The sequence below is a fragment of the Budorcas taxicolor genome, chromosome 11, assembly GCF_023091745.1.
Source record: "Budorcas taxicolor isolate Tak-1 chromosome 11, Takin1.1, whole genome shotgun sequence".
NCBI lineage: Eukaryota > Metazoa > Chordata > Mammalia > Artiodactyla > Bovidae > Budorcas > Budorcas taxicolor.
The window spans coordinates 115,481,845-115,491,960 of NC_068920.1; positions in this window are offsets into that span (position 1 = coordinate 115,481,845).

The window sequence follows — 10,116 nt, forward strand, 5'->3', positions numbered from 1 at the left end:
GAGCAGGTGAAATATTAAAACAAAATAAGGAACTTCTTGAATGAGATGGCTGATGGCTTTTTCTAAATTAGTGACAGACCCATATTAATTACTGAAACTTATAACATGCATGGGAGATTTGAAGTAAAACTCTCTTTCAAGGCTTAACATGAAGCTGATTGCACACTCACCTCTCCTTCCCAGCACTCAACACCTTGCCATTCAGGGGGACACACTATAGGAAAAGAACCAGAGGTCATGGTTTTTGGCTGTTTTCTCAGCTACTCTATATTCCAATGTATGCCCTTAAACAATAGTTTTCACATTTTGCTCTTGAAAAGGCAAAAGAAAATTTGCCAAAAAAAGAGAAAAAAAGAGGAAAAAGGAACAGTTTTTGTTTGTTGTTTTGTTTTGTCACCTACAAAGCTTAAAGCCCTTGTTGCTTTGCAATCCTATCTGTGTACAAAATTGTAACTCACAAAGGAATGGGCTCTAAGGCAATAAGGGCACCACACCCACCTACTAACCAGCTGAGTGACATGGGGCCTCAGACTCCGCAGGGCTCTTTAGGTTTTTATCTCTAAAATAGAGGAAGACAATTACAGTTGCCCCATGAACAATGTGTTTGGGCTTCCCAGGTGGCACTAGTGGTAAAGAACCCACCTGCTAATGTGGGAAATGTCAGCGACATGGGTTCAATCCCTGGGTTGGGAAGATCCCCTGCAGAAGGGAGGGCAACCCACTCCAGTATTCTTGCCTAGAGAATCCCACGGACAGAGGAGCCTGTAGGACTACAGTCCATGGGATCACAAAGAGTTGGACAGTACTGAAGTGATTTGGCATGCATGGAGCACACACACATGAACAATGCAGGGATTGGGGGGCACTGAACATCCCCAATCCAAGTAAAAAAATCCCTGTAAGCCCTGATTAACTTTACAGTCAACCCTCCGTATCTGTGGTTCCACAGCTGAGGATTCAACCAACCATCCATCTTGTAGTACTATAGTACATATTTATTGAAAAAAAATCCACATATAGATGGACCCATGGAGTTCAAACACGTGTTGTTCAAGGGTCAACTGTGCATCATTTCAAAATGATCTTTAAAATACCCTGATACCAAATATCAATAGATTTAATATTCATTTAGCTCTCTGGATTTTGTTTCATGCCTCTTTTGAACAGGATAAGGCAAAGCTGCAAAGAAAGAAAATAAAAAGAACAAATCCAAGACCATGGTTTGCTATCACCATTTTTCTCAGTTATGAAATAAGAACAGTAATTCCCATTTTTGTGGGACTGTTTTGAGAAGAGGATTCATTTAGATCAACAGAATATCTAGTGCAATCTGACACTTTGGATGAGGTTAGGTCAGGTCTCCTTTCCTAATAACCTATTTTTATTTTTTTACAGAGATATTCATATAGGAACCTTCACAACTGAAAAGAAGTTGAATCCAGATGTTCTGGGCTAGTTGACTCTGGTATACCAAAACTAACTTCAATAACTCAATGTGTCAGTCCCACTAGAAGACAACATCCAGAATTATCCCTGGGCTGATCTCACTGTTCTCCAAACTAAAGTGTTCAAAGCTATATTTTAACATTATGTAGCATATGTCCTCTCAAAATGTCAAGGATCTCCATACATTTTTCCCCTAAACAATCTTAAAGGAGATATTTCTAGCAATTAATGCAAACTGATGTTCAGGGATTTTCCTCAAATGATGCTGCAATGTCATTTCACCTCAACATATAAGAAGTTATTAATACTGTTAACAGCTACTCAAAACAAAATTTCACCCACCATTGGACATCAAGGTTCATGAAGAGGGGCCACCAGATAAATGACAAACAGTTCTCCACCCACCTTTGGTTAATGCAGCAAAGGCTTTACATTAACAGTATATCACACTGAAGCATAAGACAGCAGATCAAGTATAATCATTCAACAACCAAAAGCTATTTGAATATATAGATATATATATATAGAGAGAGAGAGTGTGTGTGTGCCAAATAATATAAAATATTAAATGATACAACTGTAAGAAGAAGTTCCAAATTGCTCTCACTTCCTGGAATAATAATTCTTATTTATCTAAATATCTCTCACTGACTTGAATCACTGATCCAATGTACTTTATTTCTCCACCTTTAGGCAATTACCTTGGTTAAAGTTTTCTAAAAGACCTTTAGTTTCAGTAGAAAGGACACAACAGTCCTTGGAAGCAGACCTGGGTTCTAATTGTCACTCACCCAAATAATGGCAGAATCCCTAACCTTGGTCACAATGTGAGGTACTTGGTATAAACTGTCAATTAACGAATGAATGCTATATTCAGTGATGAAGTGTTTTGACATTTGGCCTTCTCACTACCTTACTTCTTTTCTTATATTTCATCATGTTCTGCTATTATAATTTGGTTATGGTTTTGCAGTAGATGCTGTGGTGTGCTACCCAGGTCTCCTCAGGGACAAAATACTCATTTTGCCAGATATTTGGAGAGATATTTATTGATGGTTTATGTCTAAGTTTCTTTCTTTGACTGCAGAAAGATAACTTGTCACAGTTATGCAGTCTCCCCAGGAAAAGATTGCATTCAGTGACTGGTCCATCTAGGGGTTCAACAATATGATCCTTTTACCTCAAACAGAACAGAGACCATTCTAACCTCACAGCTCCAAGTGAGATCAGCTGAGGATCAATGCAGCTACACAGTAGAGAAAGAGGGAAACTGACATTTTGAGAACTGTTAGACACAGACTATGAATTAGCATTGCTCTCTGGGGACTAGAAACACCATTACGTCCACCCTCCACTAGAGGGTCGGGCTTCCCTTGTGGCTTGGCTGATAAAGAATTCACCTGCAATGTGGGTAGACCTGGGTTTGATCCCTGGGCTGGGAAGATCCCCTGCAGAAGGGAAAGGCTACTGACTCCAGTATTCTGGAGAATTCCATGGACTGTATAGTCCATTGCATCACAAAGAGTCAGACACGACTGAGCGACTTTCACTTTCAACAGAAGGAATCCTAGCTCAGGTCTGGTTCACAGCAGGTCCACTGGGTCTACGGATCCAGCCAGTGGTGAGAATCAGTGGTCCCTGAAAGTATAACTGAAATAAACACACTTGCAGACACCAGAACTCCCAGTCTGGCTCACTGTCCTTTAAAATAAAATGCTTATTTTATTTTCAAATAATACAGAAGGAAAGAGCCAGTTGGATCCTTAGATACTGCCTTCCTCCTGGTTCTTTCAAGATGTCATACAACAAACAATATCTGCTAATAGGGTGAACAGCAGAAATTAGTGTGAACTCTAAAGATCTAAAGGATCCAGGGGAGATGGTCCCCATCATGTCCCTATTTATTTCAGAAGACTGACTTCTAAAAAGCCCTATGGGACTTGGAATGTGACAGTAAACTATCACAAATATAATCAAGATGTAACCCCAAGTGCAGCCACGGTGTGAAATACGGTATTCTAACTACAACCGATTAACACAGAGTTATGTGTGCAGTTACTGAACTAGTTAATAGATTCTTTACTAACTCTGTTAAGAAGTATGTTCAGAAGCCATTTATATTTACACAGGAAGAAAAACAACATACATTTATGGTTTTGCACTAGGACTATGTTAACTCTTGTCTTCTGTCATACTGAAGTCTGAAGAGAGCTGAATCATTCTAGAAGTTCTGAAAAACATGACATTTGTCTCCTATGTCAGTAAAATCAAATTAGTCAGGCCAGATGAGCAAGAAGAAAAAATGTTTTGGGTTGTGCAGTCAGCACATTCCACATGTATGAATCCTGCCCTGACCCATGTGCTAAGTGTCAGAGTGGTTATGGCAACCATAGGAACTAGACAATAAAACTCCACCCAAAGACTTTTAAGTTCATTGTTTTAAAAACACTCTGCTGTCTAAATCAGATTTCTAATCCCTACGCTACAATACCCTATTTTTAAGTGAGTACTGAAATATAAAAAGAAGAATGTACAATCAGTAGTTTTTGTATGAGTAATCAGAAGTAGATCTAAGTTCCAAAATATTCTTATATTTTGCATGACCTGTGAACACATAATCCTCATATTACAACAATCTTTATCAGCATGAACACCCCTTTCTTTTAAGACATTTCTGTGCAAGCTGGCAGCACTCGGCATGGGTCAGTCAAACTGCCTGGGAGTGGGACTAGAGAGGTGAGGTGGAGAAGGCTACAGCAGTTGGATCTTGCCACGTGTGAATCAGGTCAAGAGATGCAGGCCAAGTCAAACTGCCCCAGCTTGATGGGAAGTGTTGCATTTTCAGTTCTCTCCACCAACTCAAGAAATCTTCATCAAGAAAAGATGAGGGACCAGAAGCTGAGTCAATAATTGTCTAATTCCACATATCCTTTAGGAAATGGTTGTGAACTACACCAAGGAGGAGCAAAGCTGCTGCACACTGCTCAGCAGGTCATTTACAAAAATGTGATGCTTGATAAACATAAGAACATGGACTCCTTGGGGAAACAGCTTTCCAAACAGAAGTAAATCCTCTACTTGGAATAACCAAGGCTGATAGAGAGAATGAGTCACCAAAAGACCTGGCCAGATTCAGAAACTGTAGCTGAAATTAAATCATTAATCTTCAATAATAGCACTTTTGAAGATAAATAGTTCTATGACATTTAAATGGAAGAAATGGTAAGAAATTATTTCTAGTACCTATCATTAAAAGTCTGGAAATGTAAAGGCAAGTTGAACAATTATTGCAAGAATGAGGACAGACATTTCAGGCAAGTTGCATTCACCCAAAAGAAGTACTTACTTAGGAGAGTCTATGGAAATGGTAAATATTGAGGAGATCGCATTCTTCCTGCTGAGCTATGCTTAGGGAATAGGTCTATAAATATGACTCATGTGTTAAAAGTTTAAAATACAGTTTAACTTAGTGGACATAAGGATAGCTATGTAATTAAGAAAAAATAAATATAGCCAAATATTTTGTACAAACAGTCATTTTGTTCAATTTGAAAGAACTCTAGCAGGAGACAACTGTACAAATGATAGTAATATATATATATATTTTACTAATAGTACATCCCTTGGTACATCGGAGGGTATAAATAAAAACACAAGCCTAATGAATATAAACAACACAGGCATACCTCAGGGAAACTGCAAATTTATTTCTAGATCAATGCAATAAAGCAAATTCTGCAACACAATAAGTCACATGAATTTTTGGTGCATATGCTGCTGTGTTGTGCTCCACTGAATCCAACTCTCTTTGTGACCCCATGGACTGTAGCCTGGCAGGCTCCTCCGTCCATGGGATTTCCCAGGCAATAATACTGGAGTAGGATGCCATTTCCTTTTCCAGAGGATCTTCCCGACTGAGGGATCAAACCTGGGTCTTCTGCATCTCCTGCACTAGCGGGCAGATTCTTTACCTCTAGCGCCACCTGGGAAGCCCCTGGTGCATATAATAGTCATGTTTACATTATTCTGTACACTATTATGTGTGCAATAGCACGCAGTCTAAAAAAAGATTATACCCATTAAGTAAAAACTATTTTATTCCTTAAAAAATGCTACCACTATCTGAGCTTTCAATAAGTCATAGTTTGTTCTTTCCTGGTTCAGTTCAGTTCCTCAGTCGTGTCGGACCCTTTGCAACACCATGAATTGCAGCATGGGAAGCTCCCTGTCCATCGCCAGCTCCTAGAGATTACTCAAACTCATGTCTATTGAGTTGGTGATGCCATCCAACCATCTCATCCTCTGTCATCCCCTTCTCCTCCTGCCTTCAATCTTTCCCAGCATCAAGGTCCTTTCAAATGAGTCAGTTATTCACATCAGGTGGTCAAAGTATTGGAGTTTCAGCTTCAGCATCAGTCCTGCCAATGAATATTCAGGACTGATTTCTTTAGGATGGACTGGTTGGATCTCCTTGCAGTCCAAGGGACTCTCAAGAGTCTTCTCCAACACCACAGTTCAAAAGCATCAATTCTTCGGTGCTCAGCTTTCTTTATAGACCAACTCTCACATCCATACATGACTATTGGAAATACCATAGCTTTGACTAGAGGGACCTTTGTTGGTAAAGTAATGTTTCTGCTTTTTAATATGCTGGCTAGGTTGGTCATAACTTTTCTTCCAAGGAGAAAGCGTCTTTTAATTTCATGGCTGCAGTCACCATCTGCAGTGATTTTGGAGTCCCCCAAAATAATGTCCATCACTTTTTCTATTGCTTCCCCATCTATTTGTCATGAAGTGATGGGACCAGATGCCATGATCTTAGTTTTCTGGATATTGAGTTTTAAGCCAACTTTTTCACTCTCCTCTTTCACTTTCATCAAGAGGCTCTTTAGTTCTTCACTTTCTGCCATAAGTGTGGCGTCATTTGCATATCTGAGGTTACTGATATTTCTCCCAGCAATCTTGATTTCAGTTTGTGCTCCATCCAGCCCAGCATTTCTCATGATGTACTCTGCATATAAGTTAAATAAGCAGGGTGACAATATATAGCCTTGATGTACTCCTTTCGTATTCTTTGCAGTCAAAGATGGAGAAGTTCTATAGAGTCAGCAAAAACAAGACCAGGAGCTGACTGTGGCACAGACCTTGAACGCCTTATTGCCAAATTCAGATTTAAATGAAGAAAGCAGGGAAAACCACTAGACCTTTAAGGTATGACCTAAATCAAACCACTTATGATTATACAGTGGAAGTGACAAACAGAGTCAAGGGATTAGATCTGATAGAGTGTCTGATCATCTATGGACGGAAGTTCATAACATTGTACAGGAGATAAGGATCAAGACCATCTCCAATAAAAAGAAATGCAAAAAAGCAAAATGGGTGTCTGAGGAGGCCTTACAAATAGCTGTGAAAAGAACAGAAGCAAAAAGCCAAGGAATGAAGGAAAGATATACCCATTTGAATGCAGAGTTCCAAAGAACAGCGAGGAGAGATAAGAAAGCCTTCCTCAGCGATCAATGCAAAGAAAAGGAGGAAAACAACAGAATGGGAAAGACTAGAGATCTCTTCAAGATAATTACAGATATCAAGGGAACAGTTCATGCAAAGATGGGCCCAATAAAGGACATAAATGATATGGACCTAACAGAAGCAGAAGATACTAAGAAGAGGTGGCAAGAATACACAGAACTGTACCAAAATGATCTTCACAACCCAGATAATCACGATGGTGTGATCACTCACCTTGAGCCAGACATCCTGGACTGTGAAGTCAAGTGGGCCTTAGGAAGCATCACTACGAAGAAAGCTAGTGGAGGTGATGGAATTCCAGTGGAGCTATTTCAAATCCTGGAAGATGATGCTCTGAAAGTGCTACACTCAACATGCCAGCAAATTTGGAAAACTCAGCAGTGGCCACAGGACTGGAAAAAGTCAGTTTTCATTCCAATCCCAAAGAAAGGTGATGCCAAAGAATGCTCAAACTACTGCACAATTGTACTCATCTCACACGCTAGTAAAGTAATGCTCAAAATTCTCCAAGCCAGGCTTCAGCAGTACATGAATTGTCAACTTCCAGATGTTCAAGCTAGATTTAGAAAAGGCAGAGCAATCAGAGATCAAATTGCCAACATCCGCTGGATCATGGAAAAAGCAAGAGAGTTCCAGAAAAACATCTCCTTCTGCTTTATTGACTATGCCAAAGCCTTTGACTGTGTGGATCACAATAAACGGTGGAAAATTCTGAAAGAGATGGGAATACCAGACCACCTGATCCACCTCTTGAGAAATCTGTATGCAGGTCAGGAAGCAATAGTTAGTACTGGACATGGAACAACAGACTGGTTCCAAATAGAGAAAGGAGTATGTCAAGGATGTATATTGTCACCCTGCTTATTGTTGCTGGTGGAGGGTGATATATTTTGAGAATTCACCAAAATGTGAAACAGACAGGAAGTAAACAAATACTGTTGGGTAAAAATGGCATTGATATACCCTGGGGAAGGGTTGCCACAAAACTTCAAAAAAAAAAAATAACACCCCACAATACCCTGAAGAATGATAAAATGAGGGATGCCTGAATGCGGTTGTTACCACACTGACATCACATAAATCATACTGATGAGAAACCTATGCATATAAAGAATGTGGAAGTTTGTAGAAAAGTCTTTAGCTGCTTCTATGCTTTTTCTGCACATTAGAGAACTCATACTGGAGACAAACTGTATACACAAAATCTGTGAGGAAAAGTATTTTTCATATCTATAAGCTTATTAGATATACGATAACTCATACCAGAAAGAAACCTTAGGCTAGTCCTGAATGTGGAAAATCTTTCAGACAGAACACCTATTTCATTATGTATCAGAGAACTCATATATAAGAGGGCGTCCCTATGAATGAAATCAATGTGGGAACTCTTAAAAAACAGAGATCTCATCTCACTATGCATTATAAAATTCACAATTGGATGAAACCATGAGTGCAAAAATTATGGAAAACAATTTGATTAAAACTGTCACCTTTTCTCACACCAGACAACCCATAAAGGAGAGAAGTTGTATGAATGTCATCAGTGTGGAAAACGTTTTAGCCAGAGTTCTGCCCTAATTTTTCACTGAAAAATTCATATGGAAATTAATGATAAGAATGTTGTCAAATGTTGGAAAGACTTCATCCATAAGAAACACCTTACTGAGCATCAAATAACATATACTGAAAGAGTATGTAATCAATGTGGAATTTTCTTCAGCCAGAATTCTCTATTTGTACTTCTTAATTGCTTTAACATTATAAGGTACCAAAAGTCATATTAGAGAAAACACTTACTAATATAATAAATATGAAAAATTAGTCACCAATAATTTTATTTTGTATCAAAGAAATTATTTTGGAGAGAAGCTCTGTAAGTTTCATCTATGTAGAAATATTTTACACCAATATATCATGTTATTACCCTATAATGCATTTGAGAACTGGTCCTGGAGAGAAGCACACACGTGTGCACGCACTCGCTCACACACACACACACAGACACTTCAGTAAACAGAGACATCAGATTTTCTTCTTTTCAAAGATTCCATAAATTCATACAACTGTGACTGGCCCTGAAGGCATTTTAGTTGAGGTACAGTTGACCTGGACTTCCCAGGTGGCCCTAGTGCTAAAGAACCTGTCTGCCAATCAGGAGACATTAGAGACACAGGTTCAGTCCCCTGGGTTGTGAAGATCCCCTGGAGGAGGGCATGGCAACCCACTCCAGAATTCTTACCTGGAGAATACTATGGACAGAGGAGCCTGGCGGGTTACAGTCCATAGGATCACAAAGAGTCAGACACAACTGAAATGACTTAGCACACACACAAAGTTGACATACATAATGTTAACTTCATGTATGCCACATAGTGATTCAACATTTAAATACATTGAGACAATCACCACATTTTTGTAACCATGTGTCACCATACAAAATTATTATACATTATTGACTATACTCTTTTCACTGAACTACACTCCCGTGACTTACTTATTTTATAACTGGAATTTTGTACCTCTCAATCTCCTTCACATATTTGCCCAACCCCTCACCCACTTCTCTCTGGCATCCACCAGTCTGCTTGCTATAAGGCTTTCTATTTTATTTTGGTTGCTTCTTTGTTTTATTAGATTCCACACAGAAGTGAGATTACATGGCATTTATTTTTCTCTGTCTGATTCATTTCACTTACCATCATAACCTCCATGTTTTCCAAGCAGCAAGATTTCATGCTTGTTTATGGCTAATACTCCATTTGAAACTATATACACCACATATTGCATCTTTTTTATCCATTCTTCTGTTGATGGACACAGCTTGCTGGTCTAAAGCATTCCTGACCAAATCTCAAGCTTAGATTCTGAGAAAGAACCATTTAACAGGCAAGTTGTTGTTGAGAAGTGTTCCAGGTTCATTATCTTCTTCAGAGAGAACAAGAAATAAAAATGCCACTGTAGGGCATGTTGTTGCTGAGAAGGCCAAGAACTGTATATAGTTTTTACAATAAAAGGAGGAAAACAATATTCCAGGGAGTTAATAAGCAACTGTTTACGTGACTGCTTCCCTTTTGAGACATTTAATTGGTCTTAATATATGTGTCTTCTCTAAACCACATTCTGGTTAGCAACAAGGAA